The sequence below is a fragment of the Plecotus auritus genome (assembly GCF_963455305.1).
Source record: "Plecotus auritus genome assembly, chromosome: 4".
Classification (NCBI taxonomy): domain Eukaryota; kingdom Metazoa; phylum Chordata; class Mammalia; order Chiroptera; family Vespertilionidae; genus Plecotus; species Plecotus auritus.
Window position 1 is genome coordinate 70,833,091 of NC_137775.1, and position 23,224 is coordinate 70,856,314.

Here is a 23,224-nt window from a genome sequence, read left to right on the forward strand (position 1 = left end):
GATGTCTTTAAGCATAGAGCCTAGAGAAGAAATTTATAATAGAAAAAAACTATATATGTGACAAAATATTAATTATATACTTGTAAGACAACAATAAATACCACAAATTAAACTAAAAGGCAAGTGAAAAAATGGGAAAGAGTATATGGTGGCTTACTAGTTAACACACAGTTTTTATCATACATAAGAAAAAGAATAATATCCCAATTGGTAACTGAGCAAAGGATATATCAGGTAATTTACTACAAGCAATAAAAAAGAAATGCAAGATGACATTAATATTTTAACTGGTATTAATTCATCAGGTTATATTTGGGACGGTGAACTCTAAAGCACCTCCATTGTAAATTTTATCATTCTTTGGCGGGGGCGGGGGAAGAAAGCAGGGGGAGTTCTATATCCAGACAAAAACAAAACGATACTCAAGCATGCATACTAAATAACTCCTAAACAAAAGAAAATTGACAATAGTAACCAGCTGTTCCTTTTTTATTCGCTAGGAAGAAAATGAGTAAAAACACAGCACTACAGATTTAAGCTAGAATTAAAGGAAATTTTATTTGCCACCAGAGGTTGTTGGAGAGTAGATGCATTTAGATTGCTTCTCAGTGTTTGGATAAGTTCAAATGCAGAAAAAAAAAATACCAACCCAACAGAACATCTCTTGGAAAATACAGTAAATCATTCTAGACTGTTAGAAACTTAAGTGCAATCCCAACCAAAGGAAAGAGGATGAATGGGAATTAGATTACATTTAAGATTTTTTCAATGTCTATTCTTTGATGAAACTAATTTCAAAACTATTTGAAAAGTTAATGTCCTTCCAAACAAAACCACAATGCTTTGGTATTTAAACTATTACATTTAGGTAAGTAGTGAAACCTTTTTATAGAGGTTGAATTAATCAATTATAATCCATTATGCAGGTACAGTAGTGACTAGCATTACTAATGTTTCAATAGATACCAGCAATAATATACTAGCTCCTGTTTTATATTCCTTCCTACATGCCAGACTCCACGTGAAGTGCTTGCATAGTAAGGACTCTTTTAAATTCTAGCAGTAATTATAAGTGGGGGTTCTCATTTCCATTTACTGATGATAAATGAACATCTCAGAGGACATATGTAACTTTCACACGGTCAAAGAACTCCTCCTATTATCTCAAGTTATTTGCTCAATTACTTTGATTCATAGGGACTTTCATTCAATTGGTCTAATTTGATCTTGTACCACATGCCCTAAACTTCCTTCAGTTTTCAGCTCAAGTTGTGGTGTTCAGTTCCTATGGAAGCTGTCGACATTTCACCTCAAGCTCAACTTTCCTTCCTATCTTTGTTTTCCTGACTGTGGTGTTTCTGAAGCTGGAGTATTTTTTCATTCCCAGAGGCAGCCTGGAAGGAAGGTGTGGTGGGGAAGGGTTTAAGATCCCTGGAAGCAGTCTTCCACCAAAGAGTGACGGGAGTTGGTGGATTCATGTGTCCATGTCCATTTCCTAGCCTGTCGAGACAATTGCAAGGCACATTCCACATGATTCCTCAGAGGGTCCCCAGCATAACTCAGTTCCAGTTCCCTACAATAACAACCAGCTTAAAATACACCCTTTTATGAACTTTTTCTTGTTACTTGACTTATCCTCCCCATCCCCTAACACCTGTTTCTTGAGAACCCTCTCAGATAAACTACCTGCCCAAGCATTGTCTTGAACCTTGTTTCAGGGCAACCCAAGTGAAGGTGATGTCCATCAGCCCCCAGTGTCTGCATTTTTGTCCATACTTAAGATCTATCCTTCAACTGCTCTGTTATCACTACTCTATACACCCTGGATCTTCTCCATCTTCCCAATGACGCCAAGCTCAGAGAATCCAACTATCCATCTTCTCTCTTGTTCCTAGGCTGTTGACTAATTCTAGAGAAAATTATATAACTGGGCAGTTAAGCACCATTATAAATTCATGATAATCTCATTCTAAGTTGTTAAACTACTCTATTCCCTTCAAGCCTTAGTATTAGAATTTCTTCTCTTACTCTCAGATGACCATGCTTCCTACAGAGAAAACAGAAGCCATCCAAGAAACTTTCACTCGATGCCTTGAAATCTATGAGTTCGCTTACATCTATACCATCATTCCCTCTATTCTTATGCATAGAAGAACTGTTTCATTCTCTTTAATACTTATCCCTCAACCTGTGCTTTCAATTCCATCTTCTTTCTTCTCATGCAATTTATGTTTAAATTTATGCCCTTTTCTCTGAATCCTCGACATCCTTCCTCCTACTCACTGCTTTCCAACTATAGTGGAACGTACAGTTGAATCTTTTATGGAAACAAAAACCTCTCACTTGCATCTCCTGTCAGTTTCTGCTTCATCTGCCTCCTTCCATTTTCAGATAAACATTGAAGCAGACCTCCCATACTTCTTGTCTGCATTCCATTGCCCCTCACTCACTTCGAAGTCCACTCCAGATCACCCTGTACCCTTCCTGCTCCTCAGAAGCTGCTCATTCCAAGGTCTCAGGTGCCACCATTAGACACCTTTTGGTGTGTTTTCTTCTTTGAGCCATTTATAGCTTTTATTTTGACCAGCACCCTCTGAGCAATACTTGCTTGCTGAAACATTATAATATTTGTGTGTTTTTTTCTACTTCTATAGCCACATTTTCTCATTTTCTTTTGTGCTGGGTGCTCTAAGCATTACTAGTCCATAGGGATCTGTACCAGGTTCTTAAATTTTCCCTTTCAATGGACTTTCTCTAGGTATCTTCTCCACTTTTACAATTATAGTGACCATCTTTATGCTAATGAGTCTCAAATTCCTACTTCCAGACTAGATATATTTTTTTATCTTTAAAGTACAACTTATACACCATAATAATGACATGTTTTACATGTACAGTTCAATGAGTTTTAGTACAATTATTTCATTGTGCAACCATCACCACAATGGAGGATTAAAATACTTCCATCATGCAGAAAGTTTTCTTGTGCCCAATTTGTCGTTAGTTGCCCATCATATCTACAGTCCAGGCAATCACTGATACACTTTCCCTCTCTCTCTCTCTCTCTCTCTTCTCTTTCTAGAAATTTCATATACAACATGCAGCCTTTTTTGGTCTGGCTTCTATGATGTAGCATAGTGGTTTTGAAGTTTATCCATGTTGTTACAAGGATAAGTAGTTCATTACTAATTTCTGAGCAGTATTCTTTGTATGAATATATGTACTGCATTTTGTTTATCCACTCACCAATTTCCCATATTTAGCTATCCTATATAATAAAGGGCTAATATGCAAATCGACCGAATGGCAGAATGACTGGTCACTATAATGCGCACTGACCACCAGGGGGCAGACACTCAATGCAGGAGCTGCCCCCTGGTGGTCAGTGCACTCCCACAGGGGGAGCACCGCTCAGCGAGAAGCTGGGCTCATGGCTGGTGAGCACAGCGGCAGTGGCAGGAGCCTCTCCTGCCTCCACAGCAGCGCTAAGGATGTCCGATTGCTGGGTTGGGCTTGCTCCCCAGGAACGGGCCTAACCCGGCAGTCAGACATCCCCTGAGGGCTCTTGGACTGCCAGAAGGTGCAGGCCAGGCTGAGGCTGCCCTACCGAGTGCACGAATCTCGTGAACTGGGCCTCTAGTTCTAAATAAGGTTGTTATGGACAATGACATACATGTATTTCTGTGGACATGTATTTTAACTTCTCCTGGGTAAATAAATATCCTGGAGTGTACTTACCAGATCATATAATAAGTGCATGTTTAACTTTTTAGGAAACTTCCAAACCTATTTCCAAAGTGCCTGTATCATTTTACATTATCATCATCAGCGTATAAGGGTTTCAAATTTCTACTAATCCTCACCAACAGTTGGTATTGTCAGTCTTATTTTATTACAGCCACTCCAGTGGGTGCAAAGTGATACCTCACTGCAGTTTTAATTTGCATTTTCTTAATGACTAATGATTTTTTTCATGTGCTTATTAGCCATACACATATCTTCTCTGATGAAGTGCCCATTCAAATATTTTGCTCATCTTTAACTAATTTTCCTAACTTATTATTAAGTTGTAAAAGTTCTTTACATAGTATTTATACAAGTTCTTTACATATTATCAGATATATAATTTGCAAATATTTTCTCCCAAAACATAGTTTGGCTTTTTATTTTTGTAATGGTATTTTTAAACTTTTAAATTTTCTACATCTTTATTAAGGCATAATTGACCATAAACTACACATATATGATGTGTATAACTTGTTAAGTTTTGATATATGTATTTGCCCATAAAAAACATCAACATTAAATTAACAAACATTTCCAAGGATTTTAATTTTTTTTTTGCTTTTGCATTTCCTTAATGAATAATGTTGAGCATTTTTCATGTGTTTATTGAGTGTTTATTCAAATTATTTATTCATTTTTTTTTTAAAATGGGATTTTTTTAGAGTCATTTATATATTTTGAGACAAACCCTTTAATGATATATGTAATTTGCAAAGATTTTCTCCCAATGTGGTTTGTTTTTTCATTCTTTTAGCAGCATCTTTAAAAATGATTTTAAATTTTTATAAACTCTAACATAATTTTTTATAAACTTTTTCTTTTATGGATTATCTTTTTAGTGTCATATCTAAGACTTTATTTATAAATAAATTTAGTTATTTTACAAATTGTATAAATGCACCTGTAATGAATAATGTGACAGATGTGAATTGAAAGTCTTTTATTTTAAAAAATTAATATTTAATTGTTCCAACAGTTTTGTTAAAAAAAACTATCCATTATCTAGTGAATTGTCTTTGTACCTCTTTTAAAAGTAAATTGTCCATATATATGTGGGCAATTATTCTTTTCCATTTGTCTATTTGTCTATCTTTACACTAACATGACACTTTCTTTATTACTTTATCTTTATGGTAAATGTTAAAATCTGATGGTATTAGTCCTTCAGATTTTTCTTTAAAAGTTGTTTTAGTTATACCAGGTTATTTGTATTCCCATATGACTTTTATTTTTATATTATTTTATTTTTACAAGTGATAAAGGAGGAAATTGTTAAAGATACCTGCTATTCCATTTTCACAGTAGGAAACTGAGTCTGAGATAAGACCCAGCCCAGTGCTAAGAGAGCCAAGCTGTTCCATCCATGACAACAGACTTTCACCCCCATGACAGAGTTGTCTTCACTGGGGGTAGGAGATGATTTTTAGAGTACTCAATACGTTTAAATGGATATCAAGTTCACTAATGCACCATCTAAAATACAACCTCCTTTGATTTTGCCCCCTTTAATTCTTTCTCTACCTGTTCTTTGATTAAATCACTTTGCTGGACTTAAAACTCTATCTCCCAAGAGCTTTAATCATGTCTCACATAGCTTCTCTCACCACATAGGAGAGGATTAAAGATGAAGAGCAGCAACAGGCTTGATGAGGTTTAACCTAGTCCTGCAGAGAGCAGCTCAACTTGCCTTGGCCAGGGCAAAGCCTTTCTCCCTGCCACTCTCTCCACAGATCCCTGCACTTTTGCACAGATCCCTCGGTTCCAAAGGGCCACTCTAGAATTTAAACCACCTGAGGACTGGGTCTGCATTCTCCTTATTCACTGGTTTATCTCTAGCTCTTAGTGCAAGAGCTAAACTATAGCACTTCCTTGCCCTGGCCAGTGTGGCTCAGTTGGTTGGAGCATTATTCTGTACACAAAAGGTAGTGGGTGCCATTCCCATTCAGGGCACATGCCCAGGTTGCAGGTTCAATCCCCGGTCAGGGCACATGTGGGAGGGAGCCAATTGATGTTTCTCTCACATTGATGTCTGTCTGTCTGTCTCTCTTTCTCTACTCCTTCCTCTTCCTAAAATCAGTTTAAAAATCTAAAATCAGTTAAAAAAATAAAATGAACTACAGTAGTTTCTCAATTAATGATTATTGAATGGATTCATAAGTTAATAGAATGGCCCTAGCCAGTTTGGCTCAGTATATAGAGTGTTGGCCCGAAGACTGAAAGGTCCCAGATTTGATTCTGATCAAGGACACATACCTTGGTTGCAGGCTCGATCCCTGGTCCTGGTCATGTGTGTGGGAGGCAACCAATCGATGTGTGTGTGTCTCTCTCCCTCTCTCATCCTCTCTCTCAAAAATAAATGGAAAAATATCCTCCGGTGAGGATTAACAACAAAAAAATAGAATGGATCTTAAAAATCTGACAAGGACGCTTAGCTCCATTGTCCCTGAAAATTCTTTTGACTTGATGGGCCCACAGCACTGGAAGCCAAGATTTCTGAATGGCATTTTTCTCAGCTGTAGACCTCAGAAGACCTCTGCCCTTCCAGCTCTGGGGCCATTATGGTGATTGTGAATAAATACATAAATCCTATCTAATAAAAGAGTAATATGCAAATTGACCATCACTCCAACACACAAGATGGCTTCCCCCATGTGGTCAAAGATGGCTGCTTCCATGTGGACACAAGATGGCCACCACAAGATGGCCAGCAGGGGAGGGCAGTTGGGAGGGACCAGGCCTGCAAGGGAGGGCAGTTGGGGGCGATCAAGCCTGCAGGGGAGGGCAGTTAGGGGCAAACAGGCTGGCAGGGGAGCAGTTAGGCATCAATCATGATGTCAGGGGAGTGGTTAGGCGGTGATCAGGCTGGCAGGCAGAAGCGGTTTGGGGCAATCAGGAAGGCAGGCAGGCGAGCATTTGGGAGCCAGTAGTCCTGGATTGTGAGAGGGATGTCCGACTGCCTGTTTAGGCCCGATCCTACCGGGATCGGGCCTAAACGGGCAGTCAGACATCTCTCAAGGGGTCCCAGATTGGAGAGGGTGCAGGCTGGGCTGAGGGACACACACTCTTGTGCACGAATTTCATGCACTGGGCCTCTAGCCCTATCTAATAAAAGAGTAATATGCAAATTAACCATCACTCCACTACACTCACCAGCCACGCCCACCAGCCAATCAGGAGCAAATATGCAAATTAACCCAACCAATATGGTGGTTAATTTGCATATCCAGGAGCAGAGCAAAGACTGAAGACAGCATAGAAGAAGGAAGCCAAGCATTGCAGAAGGAAGCAAAGTTGCAGAGAAGCAAGCAAGCAGGGCTGTGGAGAAAGAGAGGGAAGCAGGCAGGGCGGGGGAGAAGGGAGGGAAATAGGCGGGCAGGAGAGAAGGGAGGGAAGCAGACTGCTGCAGGAACCTTTATTGCAGGAATCTTCCTGCAACAGGCCTCTAGTATAAGTATAAATGTAAATATATATAATCATAAATTCTTCTTGAATTGAAATTTAATGCAATGTCCCATTAATCCCATTTTAAAGATGGAAAAAAAGGCATGAACATCTAGGTCAAGCATTTAAAGCCCCTCATGAGTGACTTGAAGGGTAGGTGTCCAGCTGACAGACATGGAGTCTCTACTGCCTAGTTTTCTTCTAAGAGTAAGTAAACTGCCCATATGACTTTAGATCACATTTAATGTAATTTTGGTATGGGGCCTATCCATGTGCAAAAAAAATAAAACAAAACTTTAGTCCACAAATCTCATCCCACATGAAAACAAACTCAAATGAAATTTAGACTCAAATATGAATCTAAAACTACAAAATTTCTAGAATGAAACATAGAAGAATCATTTGTGACCTTGGGTTAGGTAAAGGTTTCTATTTTGCTATTTAATTTCCATATGTCTCATATCATTTTAATTCCTTTGGTCTTTTTTTCACTGCCTTCATTTTATTAAAAATATTTTTAGCATGCCATTTTACTTTTCTCTTATGAGTATGTAGCTTTTGTGAGAGTTTTAAAAAGTATTTGCTTTAGCACTTACAATATGCATCTTTAACTTATCACAATCTAGTTCAGCTAATACTGACTTAATTTCAGTAAACTATGGCAAATTTGCTACAATTAAGCTTCATTTCCTTCCCCTCTTTGTGTATTACTATTGTCATATATATTATATCCATCTGCTATAAACCTAACCGTATGGTGTTATAGTTCTGCTTTAAAATATGCTTTTAAGGAAATTAAAAGTAGAAAAGAGAATAAAAAGGTATACATTTATACACACACACATGCATACAAATACAGAACTTTTTACATTGACCCATATATTTACAATTTCCAGTACTTCTCCTTCCTTCTTATGCATTCAAATTACTATCTGTTATCATTTATTTTCAGCCTGAAAGATTTCTTTAGTAACTCTTATAGGTCAAGTCTGATAGCAAAAATTCATTTTACTTTTTGTTATTTGGAAATCTCTTTATTTTTGCCTTCATCTTTGAAAGATATTTTCACTGGATATAGAATTGTTGGTTGACAATTTCTTTTTGAATATGCCATTTTTACTGTTTTCTGGTCTTCATTGTTTCTAAAGAGACATTAGCCACTATTCTTATTGTGATTCCATGCATGTGATGTTTTTCTCTTCTTGGTGCTTTCAAGATTTACTGTTTGTCTTTGGCTTATCATAGTTTCACTATGATGTGTCTACATGTGGTCCTCTTTGTGTTTATCTTACTTGGGTTCTATTGAGTTTCTTGGATCTAGAGACTAATATTTTTCATCAAATTTTGGAAGTTTTTGGTTCTTGTTTGTATCTTGTTTATCTCTTTCCCCTCCTCCTGGGACTCCCATGACATAAACTGGTTTCCTTGGCATCACTTCTGTGTCCAAATAGTTTAGTGATCATCCAAGGGTTTAGTCAGAAGTTGTGTTCTAGCACCTCAAGTCCATAAGGCTTCTACCCTTTTCTGATCAAGCTGTGGATGGGCTGGAGAATTCATTTAATGTTGTAGCCCTTTGTCAAATCTTTCTTTTTCCTTTTTTGCTGGGCTTATTCAGATTTCCCCTGCATATGTACATGGCTTCCCAGTCATCCTTTTACCCTGTTAGATTGCATATGTACTTTATATAAAATGCAAATATATTTTATATTATATATAAGAGCAATACAAACTCTAAGAAAATAAATTTATAAATTTTATAAGGAGACAGCTCTATTGCAATAGAAGTAAGTCTACTCAATTTAGGAGATCAGAAACAAAACACATTTCTTTGGTGAATTATTAAGGTGTAAAGATTTAAATAAACTTATATAATTAGTTTTTCAGTAATTTAAACTATTAAAATATTTGCTGATTATAAATACACACATATAGTATACTAGTAAGCCATATATATAGATTAATCAAATAAGTTATAAAACAGAACTTTTCTAAATAAATTATTTTCTAAGATAAAGATATCTGTGATTTAAAGATATCTGTGATTTATACCTTATATAGATAATAATTTACTGCTTTGTTGTTATTTATGATGATGAAAAAGAAGTAACTGAGTATGTCTCTGGCAGCTAAATATATACTGAGAAACATGATAGATTTTCAAAAACTGCCAAGCCAGAGCTTGAGGTTCTAATTGTGATCTACTGAACTGAGTCTGGCACTTGGAAACAGGAGGTCTGAGTCTAATAACATGTCTGTCTCTACAACTATGTGAATCTTCACAGTCTTTCCCATTAATAGCCTTTTGGGATTTTAACTGGCAAAAGCAACTAACTTCTACACCTACCTAAATAGTATTGTTATAATGCTGAGATGAAAAAAGTTATATGTAAGGTGCTATATTATGAATTACATGGAGGAGGTCAATGGGCGAGGGGGAGGGAAGGAGACACATGTAATACTGCCAACAATAAAGATAACTTTAAAAAATAAAACATGACTTAACACATACAGGATGCATAAAAATAAAGGTTGAGACAATTTTGTCTTTAGAGACCAATGCCCCTGCTTTATAAAGCTTCAAAATGACTGTCTTGATAAACTTATTTGTTATGTCACAAATTGAAATTCTTTTATCTAAATGGATTAGAGCCAAGATTACTCACCTAATTGCTTTTGTGACATAAACCTAATTAAGTTATCTCTCCAAGGGGAAGAACTTAATCTAACAAAATAACTTCCATAAAATCAGTCATATCAATTTCCTTTAGTAACTAAACATGTAGATATATTAACAATTATAGATTATAAACTTATTGTGGTTCATATTTTGTATATAAAAGAACAAATAGTTTTTCAAGAAACACTCTCTACAATTCAACTATAGGAAGACAGACAATCCAATTTAAAAAATAGAAATAGTCCCAATGTACCATGCTAGCAAGATGGTATGCTACAGCCCACCCTCCCACTTAGCTTAAAATTGTGGTCACTACTTTAGGCATGACAAATAATATGACCCAAAATATTTTCAGGTTAGCTGAGGAGGCAGTTTGGGGAGAGGAAAGGTGAGGAGAGGACAAAGGGGATGGGGGGAGGAGAAGAGAGGAGAAGAGAGGGGAAGTGGAAGGGAGGAGAGGGAGAATGAATGAATCCTGGGAAATGTGATATAACAAGAGAGTGCCTCTTTAGGGAAGCCAGGCCTAAGTTGATGTCTGAGCAGGTGAATGGAGCATGAGCAGGGAGTGGCAGGATGTGAGGTATGCTAATGTAGGCCCATTCCTCATTAGCCTGGTCTGCCTCTCCTAAGATGCACATAGGCAGAGACACACATTGGTCTCCTAAAAATATTTCTGAAGAAACATCATCAAGAGGAATTTTGAATAAAATAAAGGCATCTTAAATGACAGTGCTTCTGGCTGATTTGGAACTCACACCATATCTAGAGTGAATTCTCAAAACTGCAAAGTAATCTGGGTATTAGTGTAAAAACTTCTGCATTATAATAATATATGTAATAATATTTCAGGCCCTTTTAAAAATTCTCTATTTCATTTCATTTTGCTGATGAGGAAAGATGAAACTTTATACTCATCAGAGAGAGACAGTTCATTCTGTCACAGCTGCTGCCTAGGAATCCAGTGAGAATGACTGATCTAGAAGGGAACTCTCCACACTCATCACAGGCAAATCGAAACAAGGTCCAAGGACCCATTCCTCTCATGCTGTCTGTAACTCGTTTTTTGTTTGACCAGGATGCATGGACTAGACTAGAGAGTTTTCTTCTCTGTTTGCTTTGGCATTAAATCTATAAACTTTCTACGAGGTCTCACTCAATTAGAGTCAGCAAGATTTATAGAGGGAAGAATTTAACACCAGTAAAACCTTTCAGGGCTTCAGTTTCCTTATCAATAAACTTGTCTAATAATGTCATCTATCTCCTGGCATTATTTTGAGCTGCTGCCTGAGAAATGTGTTTATAAACTGTGCATAAGTGTTATTTATTTCTGTTAAAATCAAAACATGCAATGAATTAATGTAAACTTATAAAACTGATCGTTGTGATTATGTAAGACAATATCCCTACTCTTAGAAAATACACAATGAAATATTTAGAGATAAAGGGCCATGACATAAGTAACATTCTCAAATTACTGGTATATAAAAATAAATATTTGTTTATATATAATTATATATAATTATATATAGTTATATATATAAATACAAGAGGGAGAGGAGAGAAAGAGAGAGAAAGAGAGAGAGAGAGAGAGAGAGAGAGAAAACACAAATGATCTATCATTTGATTTAAAGGTTATATGTATGGCTTCTGTACTATTTTTTTTACAACTTTTACTAATATTACTATTACAAAGTTTGTGGCTTAATTTAACTTTACTCATTAAATCTTGACTGAGGAAAACCAATCCAATTATACATGCAAGACAAGAAAATGTCTTAACCGACCTTAGAATCTCAAACCCCATACTAAGTAAAATTATTCCCATTAAATTATTGAAAGGCTTATAATTTTAATTGACTAAGGCAGTATAAAATAATCAGAGAAACTGATCACATAACAACTCTATGCAATGCCTTATGCCAAGCATTGGGGATATGAGGACTCAAAGTTGCCGTTTAGAGAAGACCAGGCTCTGATTATTGATAAAGGAGACCACAACTCTTAGAGCCACAGGGGTTCAGTGGTGAGGTATGTACTGTGGGCATTTGTAGTCAGAAAGTCTTTGTGTTGGACATGAAAACTAAGTTAGGCTTTGAAATATAATTAGGACTTATATAATGTGCAGGAGCCTGGACCATGTTATCCTAAGGCAGTGGTCGGCAAACTCATTAGTCAACAGAGCCAAATATCAACAGTACAAGGATTAAAATTTCTTTTGAGAGCCAAATTTTTTAAACTTAAACTTCTTCTAACGCCACTTCTTCACAATAGACTCGCCCAGGCCGTAGTATTTTGTGAAAGAGCCACACTCAAAGGGCCAAAGAGCCGCATGTGGCTCGTGAGCCATAGTTTGCCGACCACTGTCCTAAGGGATAGAGAAGAAGCTGTCAAAGATGTCTGATTCATGTCAAAGGGATTCAGAAGCTAAATGTAAGAGATTCCTACTGACCAAGAATGAGACAATTTGAGGTCAAATAGGAAAATTACAATAGATTTAAATATGTTCATAATACTAAAAAACAAACAAATGAAATAAAACATAATTGGTAAGCATTGGAAGATACTAGAGAATCAGCTTATTATTTTGAAAAATGGTTTATCAATGGAAATAATCAAATATTTAGTAGGACTTTCCTTTGTGAACCATACCACTGGGTAATCAGAGAGTAGATGAGGGAAAGTTTGCCCTCTAGACATATTCCAGCTAATAAATGTAGAGTAAGTGATAAAATTAAAATATCATTTTTCAACCCTAAGTGAATTAATGAGTGTAGGTATTGATGATCAAGGCTGCTATCATCACAAAAAGAAGTTTTCCAACATTAGGTCACTTATGATAGAGGAACACCACACCACTTACGAAGTAGTCTTGCCAAAAACATCATACTTAAATCTGATCTAACTACTTATTTAAAGGAAATACAGAGATGAGAAGAACATATTAAATTACATCATGGAGAAGTAATAAAATCCAGACTGGGAAATTCTTCAAGACAAACAACACTGCTTCCTTAACAAATAATTTAATGATAGCAAACAACAAAACAACAGAGACAGAAGGGGATATTGCAGATGAGTAGACACGTAAAAGCTCAGGAACCAAAGGGAATGTGTGAGCCTTTATTTGGTACCTGACTAAAGCAAATTGTTTACAAAATTAATGACTTTTATTATACTGTTGGAAATCCAAATACCAAATGACTATTTAATGACATTAAGAAATTACTGTTAAAAAAAATTACTGTTAAAGAGGGAAAGGGGGGTGGGGAGGTAGGAGAGGGTAAAGGGGGGAGAAGTGGTGATGAAAGGACACTTGACTTAGGGTAGTGATTACACAATACAACATATAGATGTAGAATTATATACCTGAACCCTATATAGTTTTATATTAACCTAAAGGATACAGGTTAATAAATAAATTCAATAAAAAATTTAAAAAGCCTATAAAAAGGAAATTACTCTTAAAACTTATAAGTGTGATCATGGTATAGAGGTTATATAAGAAAATGTTCTTACCATTTAGAGATACATATTAAACTGTCTGGAATTGCTTCAAAATCATAAAGGAAGGGGTCTAGCTGAAACAAGATTGGCCATGAGTTGAGCCAGTTGGTGTATACATAGGGATTCCTTATCCTATTCTATATACTACTGTTTGTTCGAAATTGTCTTTAATAACTTCTTTAATATGTCTGACTATAGGTTCTTTATTTTACATAAAGGTAAGTGAAGTATATTTTTCATGCCCACAAATAAAGAGATGTGTTATGTATACATATCTTTAAACTGTTTAATACCTAAATAAAAACTTGCTTAAAGGGTAAAGCCCTAGAAATTAAAGTTATTCATTCACAAATGATGTCTAACATTAGATCTTATATGCTTGAGACACTATTCTCAGAGCTTTAATTTATTTACCTCACCACAGCACCATGGATTAAGGTCATTTCCCCCATTTTTTAGCTAATAAGTTGGCAGAACCAGGGTTTGGACCCAGGCAGTTCTACTCTATGGCTCAGGCTCTTAAACTTTAGTCTACATTTAAATTATGTACCTAATTATTGGTCAAGTTCCCATGTTTTAGACAGGATCTAGAGAGATCAAAAGGAACGAAGGAAGGCTACTCCAGAACAAGGTAAAGGTAAAGTAAAGGCACAAACATATGGACCAGCAAGTTACTTGGTTTGAGGCAAGCACAGGATTCTGAACAAGAGAAATGCTGTAAAATGAAGTTGGAAAGTCAGACAAGACTGGATTGTGAACTACCATGAAGGATAAGTTAGCGGTGTCAGGACAGCCTTCAATAACCATTTGGGAGGCACTGACTCTTTGGAGTGGAAGATTGGCACTATACTTTTTGGAGATTAATGGAGCTTAATCTGTAGAAGGAATTATTGGGAGGGTTGAGATTAGAAGTAGGAATTCAGTTAGGAGGTTACTCCAACCGATTAGGCAAAAGCAAGGAAGGCTGGATTTTAGGGTCATTGTGTGGGAATGAAAAAGAAGGGCAACTATAAGAAATGAGATGCTACAGAAGCAAGAGATAGAGAGAAATAAGAGTTGACAGAAATGACAAGTTTGGGGCCTGGGCAAAACTTGGGAGGATGGTGATGTCATCACTGCTAACAGAAAAGAGCAAAATGCAGAAAGAGAACCAGATGTGAGAGAAAAGAGGAAGGATTTTGTTTTGAACACACTGAACTAAATGAAATAAACAAGCCATCCAAGAAGACAGGTCTAGTAGATAAAAGGGTAAAGTGGACTGAAACCTGGAGAGAACCCAGGTGTAGGGTGTAGTTTTGGGACTGAGAGGGGATGGTTGAACAGATAAGACTAGTTGAGACTACTGAAGGAAAAAGGGAAGGTAGTTTGGCTGGAGTCTCTAACAGTATTTTGAGTCTTTTTAAGATACAAGAATGTTGTTTTCTATTATTTTCCATTCCTTTAGCACAGAACTCAATAAACTCTCTTGTCTAATTCATGAAGAAATATGAGGTGCTAACATCTCTTTTCATAGCAGTGTTTTGATTTCCCAAATGATCCTAGTACTGCATTTATTTATTAGTAGTGAGAATGGTTTGATTTCTTACTGTCCCATCTGGGAACCAACTAATAGGGAAAGGACAAATCTCAAAAGCAAGCTTGTAGTGGAGGACTAAAGATCTTTTTCAGATAATTCAGACATGTAATTCTATTTTAGATGGAGGCATCTTTATTTTCTGGCCTATATTTCTCAATAGTGATAGTGTCACAATTTACTATTGAATTGTTAGTCAAGTCTAACCAATATGAGAAGTAGAGAAAATGACACATAACTTTTTACTTGCCTCCGACATAATAAACTACTGATATAAATAAGGCTGCAGTTAATTGAGAATGAAACCATAGGAACGGAGAAAGAAAACTGTAACAATGCTGCACTTTTAAATAATTTCTAATTTAAGTTTAAATTTTTCTTTAAAAACTAAAATAAAGATCTGTTTCTTACAGCAAGGCCAATAGCAAAGCATTGCTGTCTTTTCCAGAACCCATATGAGTCAGAATATTTAGTCTAAAGCTTTAAGGATCCAAATAATTATCTTTTTTTTCTTGGTTTATTCCTCCCATGTCAAAACTTGATGTTCATACTTTATTTCAAACTTTTCACATTTTCCATTTACTACAACCTTGGGCTGAGAAAGCCCATTATTTGACTGGATTTTATAGGGTATTAACAACTCTATTCAGTAGGGGTTCTCTACAGGAGAAGGAAGAATATTAATCAGAGAGCTGCTAAGTAAGCACAGCTGGGAATCCTTATCAGCAATCAAGAACCAACCCCACAGGGCAGTTAAACACAGCTGGGAGGCCTTCTGTCAGATCCAAGTCTTAGCAGTCAGTAAATGGAAGAGCCATGATACAAATGGCAATGCTTATGGCTTTAACTTTTAGAAAACTTCACAAGCTTATAAGCACATTGATGATTTGCTCGTTGTGAAGCAAGTAACCAGGCAATTCTTTTAAAGACCTTAATCCAGCAGTGTGAGATTTGTTTTGATTTTTTTCAACCATCATAGCTGATGCTTCTCAGTAGCAAATGAACTTTCCTTCAATGTAGCCTTGTATCTGTGCCACAGATATGCAAAAGGTGCTGCTGTTTGTACTACTACAATGAAAGAAAACAGGGAGGGAAATGTAGAGATAGGGTTATTAGTTAATAATAGAATTTCACTTTTTTATAATTCCATTTTTTGAGGAAGACTAAAGAATGAAAAATAACATGACGAAGCGTTTTTGTTTTGCTGTCTTTTGTGTTGGTGTAGCCAGTGGTGCAGTCAGATAAGAGTCTATTATAATCACTGAGTTCATCCATAGGCCATAAGCGGACACGTCTGGGGTGATGCCTTTTGGTTTTGAAACACCAAAATGATTTTTTTAAAACACCCGAAGTCCTAGCAAGAGGAGAGGATTTCCAATGAACAATTGTGCTCAAATCTCTACTCTACACATTTTAAAACTGCTACTACAAAGTTAGAATTGGGAGACTTGGCATTAGACCCACAAAGCTCAGTGGCTTCTCATGTAAATCCAACGTGGGCAGTACAGATCAGGACTGGTTTAAAAATAAGTGTTCCTGGAAGAATGTTTAAGGGGTTATAGCCACACTCTGCAGTCAGACTACACACCCAGCTAGCAGATTTCAGTCTAGATAGGACTTGGGTGTGGACTACATTATGTGGTTGGGTTTGTAGATTAAAATAACCACTTCATTCAAATCTCAGTTGTTGTGCAAGAATCTCTGAGTTCATTAAAATACAAATTTCACTGCACATGCCTAGACTTCTTCTCAAGTAGATCTAGGGACTTAGGAGAAACAGGCATTGCTAAGCACCCAAGAGATTCTGATGTAGTTGGTCTGTAGACCACATTATGGAAAACACTGGATATAAACTATGCTCAATGCCTTTCATTAAAGTATATCCATTGATAAAACAATTAATAACCTCAGCTTACACTGAAACACATATACCCTCACTCTTCTGAAACATGAAAGGAGAATTTTTTTATACACAGTAAGCTGTGTCATTAAACACTTTTACAGAAGGGTTATTATTATTATTGTTATTGTTATTATTTTTTCCCGTGCTCCTGGGCAGCTGCATCACCCTTGACAGGTCACAGTACCCCGGGATGTTTCTGTGGCAGATGGAAAAATCATCTGCCTGGGACTGCATCCAGGTGCAGAGTGAGTCTGCATGACAGATATTACTTTTAAATGACATTTTTCTATGTATATTCTTTGAAACAAAAAACAATGTAATTAATTGTAAAAGTTGCTTTCTTCCTGCCTTTGTAGACTGTCTTACTGAAAAAAAAACACTTTTCTATTTTTATTCTTCTTAGCTAAGCAAAACAAACATACCCAAGCCCTAGGTTACCAGAGCAAACTCTCTAAGTGGAATACGACATGAAGAAAATGTATGTTTTAACAAGGCCCCGAACTGTGTTTTCCAAAGATCCTAATGGGCCCATTGTAGTTGCTATAATCTATTAAATTCAATTTATGTAGGTGGGAAGCCCTTTAATATACATTTTATGATAATATGCTTTTTAAGATGTCCCCTGACATATATTATACACACTACTGAACCATAATGACTATTAACACAGTAAAATTAATAATACACATTTTTAAATGGCCTAAACTTTCAAAGACACTCAGGAGAGAGACACTTTTCTGAGTAAAGTTTTTGAAGTTAGAGACATTTTTTACAGTTTTGTGTACAAAGAAATAGATGATTAAGGAACTTTTGAAGATGTTCAGTAATGGTGAAGGGTTCCAGGACCCATGTCTCTGCTTTTCCCTCTCTATGATAAGTTTCAAGAGGTCCTAGTTTTTTTTCTGATTAAGCTCTGTCTCCAACAGATCTAAACGCAAAGTCTCTGAGTCTTCCCTCATCCTTTGTCTCCTCTTCTAATGGTGCTGAACGCACCACTGGACCATGGACCTCTGGATGGCAGAAAGGGTGTTTCTATTGAGAGGAAAAAGTAGAAAATGACTCTCATGCCTCTCTGTTTGGCATTAGTCACTCTCCATTAACTCATTTAGAGTCTCTTTCAATATAAAGTCAAAACCTGGCTAACTTAAACAAGTGGAATCATTAAGCTCAAGATTCCAAAACCATCCCACACAATGAAACTCGGGTTAAATACTTCTAACCTTGTACTATCAAAATTTCAATAGCAAGCAGTTCATTTTCAAGTCTTCTAATGCCCAAGGAACGGATCTCTCCTCTCAAAGACGTAGCTTCAGGTATACTTTATGTGTGGACTCCAACGACAAGTAGGGAGACCTGTACCTACCCAAATTAAATCTAAAAAAAAAAAAAATTCCCTTAAATACAACCAGCTCTTAAATGAGGCCCTTAAATTAACTCAGTAAAATTAATTAACATGCACAACACATTTGATTCCGTCATTTGCATTAATTCCATCTTTAAAGTGAAGAAAATTATCAGTCTCATATGAAAAAAAAAAAAGATTTTAGGCTGGTTGCAGATAACACCACAGCAACATTCAACACTCAATGATGTTAGTATGTCTTCAAGAAAACAAAGACTGTTCCAAGAACTATAAATCCAACTAAACTGTCATTAAGTATAGGAAAATTTTTTGAGGGGCTCCCCACATAATCTGCATATACATTTTTCATGAACTTAAAATTTTTAAATTTATTTTAGAGAGAGAAAGAGAGAGATTGAGAGAGAGAGAGATTGATTTTTGCTGTTCCACTTGGTTGCTTTTTGTAAGTGTCCTCATAGGAGCCTGAACCCACAACCTTGGCATTTTGGGACGACACTAACCAGCTGAGCTATCTGGCTCATGAACTTTTTGAGAACAAAACTAGAAGACAAGCATCAGCCAAATAAAAGAAAAACACTAAACATGTATGCAAAGACTGAACACAGATCCCATTTAGCTGTAAGATTAAAAGAGAAAAAAAAAGAAAATTGGGTATTGTGAAGAGAACAACATCTAGATACTGTAATATTGAAAAATGTTAAAATTACATGTCTAACAAAAACTGGAAGGAGAAGGGAGGAAAAACAGAGTGGCAATGTGAGTGCAAGAATTCCCTTATAATTTGTGATGTGGTATTTAAAGATCATCTTAAAACCATATTAAGCAACAAAGACTAGCATATCAATAAAACCAAGGTAAAAAGAAAAACAACGTACTTCATTTAAGTCAGACAATTGCAGGGATGGAAGAAGTGGAAACATATTAATTCTGCCATCCCAGAGAAGGAAATCAAGATACTGAGGGGAGAAATAGAGAACTTAGTTTATGACTATAACCACAGGAACAAAACTTTTGCCAAATTTTGAAGAGAGGCACAAAAGAAAGCAATAAAAAACTAATGAAACCCACAATTTAAAATATTTTCCAAAGTAATCTCTAGATCCCATTGGCTTTTCTGACTAGTTCTTAACAATATTTAAGAAAGAAATAATATAAATATTACATATACTCCTCTGGAGAACAGAAAAGGAGATCACAGTTTTCATTTTATCACAACTCTGATACTAAAATCTGACAAGGTAATTATAAGAAAGGAATCACTCAGGTTTTTCATAGACATATATGCAAAAATCCTAAAGAAGATATTAGCAAAGTGGATCCAGTGATATAAAAAAAGGATGCTACATCATGAACAGATAGGTTTTACTATAGGAATCCAAGTCAACAAAATTTACCACATAAATAGAAAAGAAGGAAAATCATATTGTCATTTCACCAGTTGCAGAAAATGTGGTGATTGTTGTTGTTTTTTGAATCCTCATCAGAGAATATTTTTTTTCATTGCTTTTTCAGAGAGATTGGAAGGGAGGGAATAAAGGAGGGGGAGAGAGAGAGAAACATCGATGTGAGAGACACATCGACTGGTTGCCTCCTGCACCTGAACTCAACTTGGGGCAGGGAGTGAACCGCAACCCAGGTAGGTGCCCTTGACTGGGAATGGAACCCTGGTCACCAAGCACACCGGCCAGGGCAGAAAATACATTTTTTAAATTAAATATCTGAATAGGTATTGAGGGGATAACTCAGAAAACTGTATTCTTAACATCCTTTTTCTCATAAAGCACTCTACAAAAACCTACAGCATATTTAATTATGAATATTAAATTCTTTCCCCCTGAATTTAGAAATAAGACAAGGGTATTCACTATAACCACCTCTATTCAATATTGTACCAAAAGTCTTAGCCACTGTAATATGGCAAGAAATCCAATGAATAAGAACTAGGATAAAAGAAGTAGAACTGTTGGTTCATATATAACATGGTGATCTACACACTATTAGGATTAATTAATCATCCAGGTTGCTGGATAAAAGATCAATAAACAAAACAATGTATTTTAATATACTAGCAGCAAAATATTTGAAGTTAAAATCTGAAGTTAGTTTCCACAGACACAAACAACGGTGTGGTGATGGCCAAATGGAAAGGGTGGTGAGGGCTAGATGGAGGTGGGTAAAAGTGGGGGTAAGTGGGGACATCTGTAATAATGTAAAAAATAAAAATAAAGTTTAAAAAATTTGTTAAATAACATTAAAAACATCAAATACTTAGTAACAAATATTATAAATTTATTTAATAACTCTATACTGAAAATGACATAACTAAGAAACAGTAAACACCTAAATAAATAGATACAGTGATTAGATGACTATATGTTACTAAAAGATAAATCTTCTCAAACAATCTATAGGTTGAAAGAAAACTTATTCAAAATCTCAGCAGGTTGTAGGTATATAAGTGTGGAAATAGACATGTTGACTTTATTTTATTTATTTGTTTTTTTAAAATATATTTTATTGCTTTTATACAGAGAGGAAGGGGGAGGGACAGAGAGTTAGAAACATCAGATGAGAGAGAAACATCGATCAGCTGCCTCCTGCACACCTCCTACTGGAGATGTGCCCACAACCAAGCTACATGCCCTTGACTGGAATCGAACCTGGGACCCCTCAGTCCGCAGGCCGATGGTCTATCCACTGAGCCAAACCAGTTAGGGCAACATGTTGACTTTAATATCAGTATGGAAAGGCCAAGGTCCTAGAATAGGCAAGATAACCTCAATTTGGATTACTTGATAAAGTCTTAATTTATTCTCTTCAATGGTCCCATGACACTCTGTGATATAGATGTACTATAATGTAGTCAAAAGTTTTCCAAGTAGTTGATGACTATTTACTCTGTTTTCAGTTTTTTGCCACTACAAATCATGCGCAATAAACACCACTATATGCATGTGATATACTTTGTATAAATCAGTTTCAAGAAATTTGTTAGGTAAAGGGATTATTTAAAATTTTAAATACATGTTGCTAAATTGCTTTCCAAAAGAGACTGTTGCTCTCCGCATACCAACAGCAACGTATGGGAATGCTTTTGTCTTTAAATCACATCCAGCAACAGGTGTCAGGGTGATATGTGTAGTCATAGCTCATAATTGCTTTAAATTACATATCACTGACTACTAGTGTATCTGAGCCTTTCATATGTTTGCTAATGTTTTGGGTTGGCTCTGTAGCAAACTACTATCCATACATTTTGTTTACTTTAAAATATTAAATTTTTCATCTTTTCTCATCAATTTTTAAAAACTCTTTGAAAAGTACAAATGTTAAGTGGGTGCCTGTTAATCATAACTTTACCAGAACTACCACTTTGTAATTAATGTTTGTTATAGTCCCTTACCATTGAAATGTTTAATTATTTTATGTCTAATACAACTGTCTTTTATCTTACTCTATAGTCCCTGAGTTAAAAATCTTGGTTAGGTATACCTTTCCCCCTAGCTTGTACATATGCAAAATATATACTTTGTTTTGAGTTTTACATAATTCCTCCATCCATCTTAAATTCATTGTCCTATAGAATATATTTTTCATATGGATACAGTCAGTAGAGCCAGCACATCTATAATAATAAAAGCATAATATGCAAATTGACTGAATGACCGAACAACAGAACGACCGTCCGTCTGGATGACCTTCCGGACGACCATGCTATGACACCCACTGGCGCCAGGCCAGCCAAGGCGGGTGCGATGCGATTGGTCAGGGGCCTGGCCATTGCCCCATGACCACCCTGCAGAGGGAGGCCCAGGCCACCAGCTGGCGAGGTGATTGATCAATTGGGGGGCTCCACGACTGCCCCAAAGAGGGAGGCCCAGGCCACTGAGAGCAGGCTGTGGCGGGTAGGCGGGCCATCCCTCTGCAAAGGTGATCCATAGAGGAGCCCCGGCTGGGTGGGTGGGGCCTACCTCTTTTGGGGGATTGATCGCGGGGCTCCTGGACTGTGAGAAGGCATAGGCTGGGCTGAGGGACCCCCCACCCTGAGTGCACAAATTTCATTTGCCGGGCCTCTAGCATATTTATATTCATAAGTAAATTTACTTATAGCTTTCACTTTATTTCTTATTAGATTTGATATTAAAACTTTGCTGACTTCTTTGAAGCTGTCCATATTTTATTTTTTAAATGTTTTTATTGATTTCTGGGAAAGGAAGGGAGAGGGAGAGAGAAACATCAATGATGAGAGAGAATCATTAATCAGCACTCTCCTGCACACCCCCTACTAGAGATTGAGGCCACAAGTGACCACTTGGTGCATAGGCTGATGCTCAACCACTGAGCAACACCAGCCAGGCTTATTATTTTTTTTTTTAGGAAATCATCTATTTTTCTAAGTTGTCTAATTTGTTTCTTTAGCAGTACATGAAGCATTCTCTCAGAATTCTTTTAGTTCATATACTATCTGTGTTCAAATTTATATTTATAAATTTATTTTCTTATTCTAATTTTTCTCATTTTTATTTTCTATTTCCTTAACTGAATTTTATTCATTTATTTTATTGGTAATTTTATTAAACCAGTTTTTAGATTTGTTTATCTTTTTTACAGTTTAAAAATTTTGTTTCATTGATTTTAGCGATTATATTTACTAATTCCCTTCTAGTATTTTATTTTGGTATATTTGTAGCTCTTTTTATTATTGTATAAGATAAAAATTTATTTCCTGAACCTAATATTAGTTTCAGTTTTCCAAAATTTATGCAGCATTATTTGCAATAGCCAAGATATGGAAGCAACCTAAGTGTCCATTGTATATATGGACACTCAACAACAAAAAAGAATGAAATTCTGCCATTTGTAACAACATGAAACTTAGAGAGCATAGCTTTTTTATATTCCACTAGAGCAGTGGTAGGCAAACTCATTAGTCAACAGAGCCAAATATCAACAGTATATCGATTGAAATTTCTTTTG

The 23,224-nt window shown here is 36.1% G+C and overlaps 1 protein-coding gene across 1 annotated transcript in view; it reads right to left on the reverse strand.

The window, feature by feature from the left end:
• Nucleotides 1–23,224, reverse strand: part of COL19A1 (collagen type XIX alpha 1 chain) — a 325,830-nt gene that overhangs the window by 189,142 nt on the left and 113,464 nt on the right.